This window comes from Mobula birostris, chromosome 5 (assembly GCF_030028105.1).
Source record: "Mobula birostris isolate sMobBir1 chromosome 5, sMobBir1.hap1, whole genome shotgun sequence".
Classification (NCBI taxonomy): domain Eukaryota; kingdom Metazoa; phylum Chordata; class Chondrichthyes; order Myliobatiformes; family Myliobatidae; genus Mobula; species Mobula birostris.
Window position 1 is genome coordinate 172949675 of NC_092374.1, and position 12878 is coordinate 172962552.

Genomic DNA, 12878 nt, shown 5'->3' on the forward strand with positions numbered 1-12878 from the left:
GGGCAAAGTAAAGCACCTACCTGGCCCTCCCCCCAGCACCCCTCCCACCCACTATCAGGGCCAGGTGAAGCCACGGGAGCAAGTGGTGGATGGTCAGTGAGCAGATAGTGCATATCTCAAGCCCTGGTCATGTGACCACTGACGCCAGGCAGTCAATCTCTGAACAGCATTGATAATGGCTGGGTTCACCCATCTTGTAAAGACCCTGCCCTGAATAAGAGGCAATGGCAAACCACTTCTGTAGAAAAAATTGCCAACACAAATCATGCTGAAAAGACTGGACCATCATCGCCCTTGTCATATAAGACAGCACATAATGATAATTATGATGATGATGATGACATCAAAACATGTGCCATTTTCATTAACAAACAACACATCCATATTCCGGTGCCAACACAGCATGTCCACAAGGCACAGCAGAACAATAACAATAACAGATTCCATTCCTTCCTACCACCCGCCCACTTACATACACACTGATCGGCCTCCAACCCCAGGACAGGCTGCCTCCAGACTCACATGAATCTCTGACCTCCAGGTTTGCCAACATGGGGGGGTCGTCATTCCTGGCCCAGATGCATGACATTGGGCCGTTGACTTCCATACACACCAGCTTTGATCTTCGACCTTCAGCATCAACTGGGCCTCAAACTCCAGATTAACCAACTCTAGTTTTTGACCTTCGTTATCATTCACAGGACATTGAACTTTGTGCTTTAAATATCAGACTCGACCAGATCTCCGACCCCAGGACTTGCCGACCTGGGGAGTCACTGTCCACCTACCTGTACTGACTGACCTGGGGTGACTTGTGGGGGGGCGGGGAATGCTTTACCAGCCCTCATCCTCGCTGGTTTTCAACAGAATTAGGCCATTCAGCCTATTGAGTCCGCTCTGCCATTCCACCATGGCTAATTTATTAGTCTCAATGCCATTCTCCTGCCTTCTCCCTGTAACATTTGATGCCCTGACTAAACAAGAACCTATCAACCTCAAATTTAAGTGTACTTGGCCTCCACAGTAGTCAGTGGCAATGAATTCCACAGATTCACCAATTCACTACCCTCTGACTAAAGAAATTACTCCGTATGGACATGCCTCTATTCTGAGGTTGTGCCCACTGATCCTAGACTCACCCTTTATAGGAAACATCCTCTCCACGTCCACTCAATCTAGGCCCTTCAATATTAGATAGGTTTCAATGAGATGTAAATATGTTCTTCATCCTCAGTGCCTGCTGACCTGACATCTGTCCACAGGATCACTGTCCTTCGACTGCAGAGCACTCTGACCTGGATCCTAGTCTAACCTTTAACTCCCCCACATCCCTATCCCTAACTCCTAACCTGACCCCTAATTCAAAGTTCAAAAAATCAAAGTTCAGAATAAATTTATTATCAAGGTACATAAAGTACACGTCACCATATACAACCCTGAGGTTTATTTTCTTGTGGGCATATTCAATAAATCCATAATAGAATAATAACCATTATAGAATCAATGAAAGACCACACCCACTTGGGCATTCAACCAGTGTGGAAAAGACAACAATCTGTGCAAATACAAAAAGTAAGAAATAATAATACTAAATAAACAGGCAATAAATATCAAGAAAATGAAATGAAGAGTCCTTGAAAGTGAGTCCTTGGGTTGTGAGAACATTTTAATGATGGGGCAAGCGAAGTTGAGAAAAGTTATTCCCTCTGGTTCAAGAGCCTGATGGTTGAGGGATAAAAACTGTTCCTGAACCTGGTGGTGTGAGTCCTGAGGCTCCCGAACCTCCTGCCCATTGGCAGCAGCAAGAAAAGAAAGGGGCCCGGATTACGAACACTGCTTTCCATAACAACGCTCCGTGTAGATAGGCACAATGGTGCAGAGGACTTTACCCAAAATGGACTGGGCCATTTTCACTACTTCCCTGCGGTGATCCCAAAACCATCCCTATGAGCTTGTCTGTGTCAACAAGCAACACAGCCTGAGGATGTGCTCCGGACAGCCCACAAGTGTCGCCCTGTTTCCAGCACCAACATGGCAAGCATACAACTCACTAACCCTGACCTGTATGTCTTTGGAATGTGGGAGGAAACTGGGGCATTCGGGGAAATCCATGGAGTCACGGAGGTAACGTACAAACTCCTTACAGACAGTGGGCAGGGACTGATCATGCAGCTGGTGCTGTAGAGTATTATGCTAACCGCTACTTTACAGTGTAAGATATGCCTGGTCTTACTTAATACAGACTGACCATGCCAACTGGCCCAGTCTCTCTCGCTCGCTGCCTTTTAAAGCCTTCACATCAGAGACCAAGAGGCTCTGTGAGGTCCTGCTGCCCATGGCCTTTAACTCCTCCAGGCCAGCACAGAATGTTTGAGATCCTTCATGAGTCAAGGACCTTACTGAGTCTTTCTTGAGGCTATGGATAACAGAGCTCCCTCTGTGCACCTGTTGGAAGAATAGAATATCAATTAAAAAATCCTCTTCAAAGAGTACAAGGATCCTTATCACTTGGTCTCCACCTCCACATCCACTCCTGTTGAGCAGAAGTGGATCAGATTCTGCATTTTTAAGTTCTCTGAAATTCTATTGCTTTCTGTTCCTTGTTAAGGATGAAGAACTTCTTGTACTCAACTTGATTACTTCCCACTGAAGCATCTGGGAATCAAAGTGGGATCTGATGGTTCTCCACCCTGCAGGGTTTTCTTGAGTTCCTCAGTGTTTCCTGGGGTCAACGGTTTCATGCTCACTTTCTCTATCCTTCAGCTAAACTCTGGTTTTTCTGTAGGTGACATTAAGTCAGCAGGAGGCAGTGATCTCATCCTCATGATTTTGGTGGATTTAGCAGTGTTTTGTGGGCACAAGAAATCCATTCAGCTCTGGGCGGACGGGGTTGGCACAAGTATACGTCATGCAGCTCTCTGCTGCATTGTTCTACCACCATTTAATTCTCTGCACAGAACAACCGGAAAGGACACTTGCAGTGCAGTGGGAGCGGTGGCAAACAGCCAGCCAGGTCAGGGACAGTGACAAGGTGGGGCAGAGACTGTGCATCAAGAGCGCTCAGAAAAGCCCAATGCAAGGAGCAGAAGGATCCTGGAGAATTGGTAGAATGGATTTGAAAATGGCTTGGCATGGAAGACAGGTGTGCTACTGTGACTGGAGGTCCGTGACGACTAGTTTTGCAAAGTGATCTGTGATGAGGACCTCTGCTGTTTATATGTGATATATCAGAATCAGAATCATATTTATTATCACTAACGTTATGAAATTTGTTTTACAGCAGCAGTGCAGTGAAATACATAAAATATTACTGTATATTACAATAATAACTGTTTTGTGTTCTCCCAATTTCCCCTTCCTAAAGGCCACAATCAATTCCTTGCTCTTGCTGATGTTGAGTGTAAGGTTATTCTTCTGACACCACCCAACCAGTTGATATAACTCATTCTTGTATGCAAATATACACATGGTGTTTGAGCTGTGCCCAGCCACGCAGTCAGGAGTGCAGAGTAGATCAGTCAGCTAATCACATATCCTTGAGGTACACCTATGTTGATTGTCAGAGAGGAAGAAATGTTTTTATGATTTGGATGAAAATGTAAGAAGTAAGTTTGCAGACTCATTCTCCTATATTCCAAGGAATAAAGACCTAGCCTCATCAAACTCTCCCTATAAATCAAGCCGGCTGGTCCTGGCAGCATCCTCATAAATCCTTTCAGAACTCTACCCAGTTTAATGATGAGTTTGTTCATCAAAGCCTTTTCAGAGGTTCAGAAGGTTCCTGTCAGAACTCACCCCTGTGAAGGACAATCAGATGGTTCATTCCCCCAATGACACCACATAAATAGAAGCTGAAAAAAAAAACAAAGAATGTTGGAAAAATTCAGGTTATTCAGCGCCACTGGAGAATGAAGGTGTGTGACCCAACATCAGAACTGGCTGGTCTCCTGAATATGTTAAATTCTGTTCAAGTCCCTGCTAGAAGTTGAGGAGCTATTCCCCAAACTTATGCTGGTCATCATTGGGGTGAGATGACACTGGGAGAAAGCTGAGATTTGCCCCCACTTGACCTCAGTAATGCTGTGGGTCACAGATCTCCCTCCGGCAGTCTGTTGGAAGAGTGGAAGAGTGGTCTATGAATTGAAAAACTCTCTTGGAGGAGCACAAGGTTATTTACCCGCTTGGTCTCCACCTCCCGTCGACCACAGGTGGAATAGATTCTGCAGTTGGCCATTACCCTCTGAAACTCTTTTGCTTTCTGTTCATTGTTGAGGATGAAGAACTTGCTGGACTCAGTTTGATTGCCTTTCACTGAAGCACCAGGGGATCACTGAAGGATCTGACGATTCTCTATCCTGCAAGGTCCTCTCGAGTTTCTCAGAGTGTTCTGGGGTCAGCAGTTTCATGCTCACTTTTCCTATCCCTCAACCAGCCTCTAGTCTTCTGCATTTTTCAACTTCAAATTCAGGTTCAGGTTCAAATTTAATTGTCATTCAACCATACGTGAATACCAACGATACAGCCAAATGAAACAATGTTTATCCAGGGCCAAGGTGCAAAACAGAGTATCAACAGTCATGCACAGCACAAAGCACATATAAGATAGCAAGCAAACAGTTACATAAAAAATATTTATAGCCAGTTTCCTTAGTGACATGTACTGTAAATTGTTGGTGCATGAGCGTTATTGGCAGGACAAGCAGTTCTCAGCAGTACATAGGCAAACCTACGTGTGCATGTATTCAATCCAACTTGTCCTTCCACCAATCAAGCACTAGATGTCAGCACTTACAGGAGCAGCCAGTTCCTAACCCAGCATGAATGCTGCACTGCACCGCCTCCAGGGTCTTCTCTCCTGGACTAATGCAAAAAGCAAGCCCTCGGCTTGAAGCCCTGTCCTTGCTACAACTGAGGCCACACAACTCCTCCACTGCCTGTATTTCCAATAAGCAAGGGAAACAGACCTGTAGCATTTTACATTACCGATGTCCAACAGGTTCTTAAGATTGCAAGAGAAGCATCCAAGACAATCACTCTGTTAGACTGCCCGCTGCTTTAGTGCCACTGACTCCGATGCCTTCCTGTAGCAGGCCATAATAGGGTCCACACCAAACCGGGTCCTCCTGTTCCTCCTCTTCTTCTTCTTCTTGTTCAATGGCGGTTGGCAAACCAGCTTTAAGGTGCATTACCGCCACCTGCTAGACTTCCGCCTTCAACCAAATACGTCTGGAGTACTCTGCTTTAAACAATCCAGTTCAGCCTGCAGATCTCTATTTACATCACTTTGTAATTGCGATTCCTTTTGCGAGTGCTGTATATGCACATTAGATGGCAGTGCCTGTTTCTCCACCAATGAACAGCTCACCAACGGGGCAGACCTGCAGTACTTGAAGTTCTTACTGTCCAGCATTGTCTTGCAATCATAAAAAAGATGCTTAAAGAAGACAAAAATACCTTTGGTTGGCCCCTGGGAGGCCGCTGCATCTGAAAACACTGCCACCTTACCAGAAATTGGGCATTTTCCTCTGAACCCCTCTTGAGGGTGAAGAACTTTGTGATACTCACCTTCCAAGAGATAGAACAAAAGACCAGCTTTAATTACCTTGGTAGCTTTATATCACAAGGTGCTAGAAGTAAAGTAGAAATAAAAAGAATTACCATTGCCAAAACCAACTTCCAAAAAATGAAACCCAGTTTTACCAACAGATTCATTTCTATGACAACAAGGCTTAGGCTACTAAAATAGGGTCCTTTCCACCCTCCCCTCACCTTCTTTATAGGGCCTCTGCCCCTTCCCTCTTCAGTCCTGATGAAGGGTTCCAGCCTGAAACGTCGACTCATCATTTCCACGGATGCTGCCCGACCTGCTGAGTTCCTCCAGCGTGTTGTGAGTGTTAATTGATGTATTAAGGAATCGTAGAGGGGTTTCCATCCTGCAGAGTCCCCTTGTGTTCCCTATTGTTTTTTGGGATCAGCGCTTTCACGCTCGCTTTCCCTATCTCAACCAAGCTCTGGTCCTCCTGCAGGTGACACTAAGTCAGCAGGAGGCAGTGGTCACCTCCCCATGATTTTGAGCTCTGTAGGCAGAAAAAAAAAACAGGTTTGCGTTTGACGGATCCAGCTGGCAGAAGAAGACGTGATACAGCTCTGTGTACCTTTTACCATTTCCATTAGGATTCTGGACATAGGAGTGAGGTTGTTGATTTACCTACTGTACTATCGCACCATCACTGAATTCCCTGCACAGGACACTAGCGGTGCAGTGGGAACCGTGGAATGGTGGGCAGGGCAGGCACATTGCTGAACTGGAGCCGATATTGTGCATCAATAACTCACAGAAGAGCCCTTAGGCACAAATTGTAACCTTCTGAAGATTAACGCACATGGGATCCAAGGAGACTGGTAGGTCTGGTTTGAAAATAACTTGAGAGGTGCTATTCTCTCTGGTGGTCTGTGACCAGTTTTCCACAGGGATCAGTGATGGGATCTCTGCTGTTTATATATGTAATAATAAATATATACTTATTACATAGATTCTGGTTTATTATCACTGACATGAGTTGTGAAATTTGTTTTGTAGCACTGTACGGTGCAACACATAAAAGATTACTAAACATTACAATAAGAATATATTAAAATAAATCTTCTTCTTCATGTGCCTTGCGTGTTACACGCTTGGGTGATCATGGCTTTCCACATCAAATGATCCCATGCAGTGTCAATGATATCTCACACACTTAGATCTGTTAGTTCTTTCACAGTGTCCATATATTTTCTTCTTTGCCTTCCTCTTTCGCGTTTCCCAGGCATACGGCCTTGTAGTGTGAGGCATTCTATTTCTCCCTTTCTGATGACATGGCCCAGGAATTTAAGTTTCCTCTCATTTAATGTTGTAATTAAAGATCTTTTTGTATGGGCATGTTGGAGTACTGTCTCATTTAGTTACCCTATCTCTATATGATATTTTCAGCATTCTTCTAAGAAACCACATTTCTTTTGCTTCAAGTTTCTTTGGAGTTCTGGTGTTATAGACCATGTTTCGGAAGCATACAGCAAGATTGACCAAATGTAACATTTTAGTAGCGTAAGCCTTGTTGTCATAGAAATGTGTCTGTTGGTAAAAATGGGTTTCATTTTTTGGAAGTTGGTTTTGGCAATGGTAATTCTTCTTCTTATTTCTACTTTACTTCTTGCATCTTGTGATATAAAGCTACCAAGGTAATTAAAGCTGGTCTTTTGTCCAATCTCTTGGTTACTGATGTACAATTGGCAGTTGGGAGTATCCTGCTGTTTCGATATTACCATACATTTGGTTCTTTTACAGTCGACGGCTAGACCAAAATCTGCACTTGTTTGTACTACTTTGTCTTGGAGGATTTGTAGGTCTTCTGCAGCACTTGCTATTAGAGTGGTACCGTCTGCATATCTTATATTGTTGCTGTTAACACCTCCAATTTTTATCCCATCTAGGCCTTCTATTTCTCTGAGAATCATTTCACTATAGATGTTAAACAATTCCGGTGAGGCAACGCATCCCTGTCTAACTCCTCTTTGAATTTTAGTCCAACTGCTTATATTATCATCAATTTTTACCGCCGCCATTTGGTTCCAATGTAAATTTTGAAGCAGTCGTTGGTCCTTTCCGAATGTTTAGCTTAGCGAGAATTTGAAATAATTTTTCATGTTGCACTTTGTCAAATGCTTTAGTAAAATCAATAAACATAAAAAGACATCATTTTGATATCCAATTGCCCTTTCTGAAAGTATTCGTAGTATGAATATTGCGTTCCTAGTTCCTCTATCCTCAATAAACTCATATTGTGGTTTAGAAGTTTCTGGCCTTGTTTCTAATTTGACTCAGAACAATTCTCAACAAAATCTTTATTATGTGACTCATAAGACTGATTGTTCTATAATTTTTGCAGTCAATAGTTCCAGCAATTTTTGGCAGAGTTCTAAATACTGATTCCAAGAGATCGTCAGGCAATACACCAGACTCATATATGCCATTAAACAGTTCAAAAAGAATATCTATGCCCAGATCTTCTAGGGCTTGTATCATTTCCACTGAAATTTCATCAGGTCCAGTGGCTTTACCATGTTTCATGCTTTTCATTGCTTTAGTTATTTCTTCTTTTGTAATAGGTGGGCCAGAATTAGGGTATTTAATATCTGGGGGCTCCCCTCCATTATCCTCAAACATCTGCTCTATATACTGAATCCACCTCTCACATACTTTAACTGGATCTGTTAGTATGGATCCGTCTGCTGATCTTATGCATCCTGTAGAGGAGGTTTTCTTAATTTCAGTTATTTCCTTAATTTTCTTGTGCATTTCTTTGCTGTTGTTAATATGGCCTTCTACTTCATTGCATTCTTCATTCAGCCATTCTTCCTCTGCAATATTGCACAATTATCTGATCTGTCTGTCTAGCTCTCTGTATTGCACTTCATTATTCTTCACTAACCTCCCTCATTCCATCAGATCTCGAATTTGTTGGGTTATCCACCCCTTGTTGGTGTGTTGGATTTCTTGTACTGGGATTATTTCCTCTGCTGATTGCTGTATAGGATATTTAAATCTGTCCCAAATAGGTGTTGTTACGTTTTCCTTGAGGTGTTCTTCTACAGCTGTTTTGAATTGTTGCTTAAGTATGCTATCATTTTTAAGTTCTCCCAACATATACTTCTTTCCCTTTTTTCCACCTTTCAGTTTCTTTAATTTTGTCTTAATGGTAGCTATTACTGGGTGGTGATCTGAATCACAGTCTGCTCCTGGGTAGGCTTTAGAATTTGTGATATTATTTCTACGGCGTTCATTGATGGTAATGAAATCTATTTGATTCCTTGTTCTATCTCCAGGCCTAATCCAAGTACACAATCTATGTGGATGGTTTTTATACCAAGTATTGGTAATCACTTGGTTGTTTCTGACACACCAATCAGTAAACCTTTCTCCATTTTCATTTTTCTCCCCTAATCCAAAGGGTCCTATAATGTTATCAACCCTTTCCTGTCCAACTTTGGCATTAAAATCTCCCATGACTAGATTTATATCCTGAGATTTACATTGCTCATAAGCACTGAAGAGATCTTCATAAAACTTGTTGATATCCTCTTCATCCACATCATTTGTTGGCGCGTAGGCTTGGATTATGCTAATGTTAAAAGGGTTACTCTTTAATTCAACTAAAAGCAGCCGATCGAATATCGCCCAATATCTCATAAGACATGTTGATACTTGTTTGTTTGTTTAAAACAATTCCAACTCCATACGTATGCTGTTGACCTCCAGAATACATTATCAGAGAACTATCAGAGGACTGTCGGTCCATCTAACTTCTGACAGGCCTAAGATATCAACTTCCAAGCTTTTCATTTCATTTAATGTGTTGTCCAACTTTCCTTTCTGGTAAAGTGTATGGATGTTCCATGTTGCTACCCTTAGCCTTTCCCTATTGCTTACGGTCTCTGGATGACGGTCTGGTGTCACCTGCAGCGCATGACTACCCCTACCGAGCGAGGTGTTGTTCTGTTGATTAGAATCAACCCCATTCACGCTGTTGTCTGGTCTCCTTCTTTTGTTTCTTTCCATGATTGACCAGGCAGAAATTTCAACAGTGGTTTGTTGTTGCCGCGGTGCTCATCTAACTAGAGCATTTGACCTCTACTGGTGTTCCCAGTTGGGAATCATACACTAGATGTCACCCAACCTTTGCTATTGTTGTACAAAGACAATCCTCCACCAAAGCTTGGAATCCATCTTCCTGCTGTCAAAGACTTCAGTGATTATAGGTGACCACCACCACCATTGGTCTGGTTATTTTTCTGGCGCCAAACACTCACCATAGACAGAGCTCCTTCAGCGAGACAGGGTGCACCCGGACCTAAGTCCTACGTGAAGGCAGAGTTGTCTTGGGTGGGAGAAGCTATATAATCGCTATTGGCATTTCCTTATATCTAGTCAGGACCTAACCACCCCATACACCCCTAAAATAAATAAATAGTGCAAAAACAGAACAAAATAGTGAGACGGTGTTCATGAGTTTATGGACCATTCAGAAATCTGATGGCAGAGGAGAAGCTCACTGAGTGTGCACCTTCAGGCTGATGTACCTCCGCCTGGTGGCAGTAATGAGAGGAGGGCATGTCCTGGATGATGGATGCCACCTTCTCCTTCTGAAGATGTCCCTGATGGTGGGGAGACGAGCGCCCATAATGGAGCTGGCTAAGTCTATAACCTTCTTCAGCCTCTTTCAATCTTGTGGACCGGAGCCTCCAGACCAGGTAGTGGTGCCACCGGTCAGAATGCTCTCCGGACATACTTGTGAGAGTCCTTAGTGACCGACGAAATCTCCTTAGACTCCTAATGAACAGGCACACCTCCTTTGTTCTTGCATCACTATGTTGGGCCCAGGATAGACTTTCTGAGATATTGACAGCCAGGAACTTGAGGCTGCTCTCCCTTTCCGCCGCTGACCCCTCGAGGAGGACTGCTGTGTGTTCACCCATTTCCCCCTTTCTGAAGTCCACAGTCATCCCAACAGTGAGTGCAAGGTAGTTGTTGCAACTCCACTCAACCAGCTGATCTATCTCACTCCTGTACGCCTCCTGATCACCATCTGAGATCTGCCAGCCAGCCCAAGTTTGATTGCCATTCGACCATACACAAGAGTAGAGTCAAATGAAACACTGTTCCTCCGGTGCCAATGTGCAAAACACAGTACCAACAGTCACACAGACCACATACAGCACATGTAATTACAACAGCAGAAAGACACAGTTACATAAAATAATAATAATATAAAAAATAACAATATAGCCCTAGTCCCTGAGTGCCATCGCCTGTAGATCGATTTCCCGGAGCCACATTTCTTCAAGGACAAGCCTGGTGCATTCCTCATCCCACACACAAGTGCAGTTGCAGAAGAACCCAATAGGAGTAAACACTGCAGAGCAGCACCGACAGGCCCCCAATCCAACGTGGAATCCATCGGCACACAGCCACCTCCTGCGTCTCCTTCCCTGAGGCAAGAGGGCCTGGTCTGCGCCACAACCGAGGCCACCCAACTCTCCGCCGTCAGTCTCGCCAATGAACCAGTAAATTGGACTCACTGTATTCTACATTACCAACGTCCGACAGGGTCTTGCGATCACAATAAAAATGTCCAAGACACTCATTTGTTGGACTGCATGTCATCTCTGTGCACCACCTTGCTCACGCTCTTCCCTGGGTGGTTGAAGCAGGCTGTAATACGGTGCGCAACAAGTCCCGCTTCACCGCAATAAAGCAACTCGCTCGTGCGGTAGACTTGCAATACTTGGTGTCTTAATACATAAAAAACACATAAAGGATGAACAATTACAACTTTGCTTGGACCCAGAGAAGCCGCTGCGTATGAGCGCGCCGCCATCTTATTGGGAGGTTGCAGTTGCGTCATCAGTTAACTTATAGAGTGTAGGGGGATTAGAGCAGTGGGCACATATACTTGAGGTGCACCTACATTGACTACAGCGAGGAAGGAATATTCTTTACATAATATGGACAAAAATGCTGGTGGCAAGTTTGCATCCATTCTCAAGGAGCAATGACCCAGCCCAGTCAACCCCACCCTTCAGTCCTGGCAGTATCTTCAGAGATCTTCTCAGAACTCTATCCAGTTTAGGGATGAGCTTGTCCATAATCCTCTGAAGCCTTTTCCCAGCCTCACATTACTTCCAATCCTCACTTGGTTCTCTGTCATCACCAGATTTGGAAACAGAGAGCTTGGCTTTCCTCTGACATATCTGTGACACTGATTGTAAGTAACTGGACCCCAGGCTCCAGAACATGCCTTATTTCTCTGATCCCAGCTGACAATCCCAGACAGATCTTAGTTTTCTTTTGCCCACCAATCCCCAATCCATGTTTGTCTATAACTCTATGTGCTTTTACACATCAATCCCTTTGTGTGATCCTTTCCTCATTAGCCTCCACAGACCAGAATCATCTCACAGACCCTTGGAACTACCTCCAGAGACAGAATTATTATCACCAAGCTGAATGGCATGAAATTTGTTGTTTTGCGGCAGCCACACAAAGATTCAAAGTTACTAAAAATGACAGAAATAAGCAAATGGTGCAAAAAAATAAGGAATCAGCTTGTTGCACCACTGATAATCTTTCCTGAAATAAGGGGACCAAAACATATATGATCTTCTCGATGTGGTCTCATCAGTGCCTTGAATAGCCGCAAAAAGACTTCCCTACTTCGTACTCCAAACCTTTTGAATTAAAATCACTACCCTTCGTCATCACTTTGTTTCATGTGTGAGAGCTCACAGATCTCCAGGGCAGCATCTTCTGCCATTTAATGATTATCCACTTCTAATGTGACCATAATTCAAAACTGTTTGTATCCTCACAACTCCCCCACCCAACCTATTTCTACAAACTTCCCTTCAGCATATTTGCTTCAGTTCTCTAAACCAATGGCATTCAAAGTGCAGGCTGGATGGGTCATGATCTCTGGTGAATTGCTGCCATCAGCTCACGTGCTCACCATCTGGCCAAAGTGGGTCGCCTGTGGAAAAAAAAAAGTTTGGCCATCACAGCTCTGAATATTTAACTATGAGTGGGAAGCGCTGCAGGTCTCTGCAGCACAGTACTGGTTGGCAGCCTATCCCCTGCTTCGTGTCCCTGAGCCTGATTCTGTCTGTGCCCCATGTACCGGCCCAACAATCTGGCCACAGTGAGAGAAGCCCCTCCCCATCCCTCCAGTCCTCCTCCACCTCGATCCCCTCTCCTGTCTCCTTCCTCTGTTCTCTCATCCACTCTCCATCACCACTCTCCCCATACTTACTTTTTATTTAGAGATACAGCATAGAATAGGCCCCTC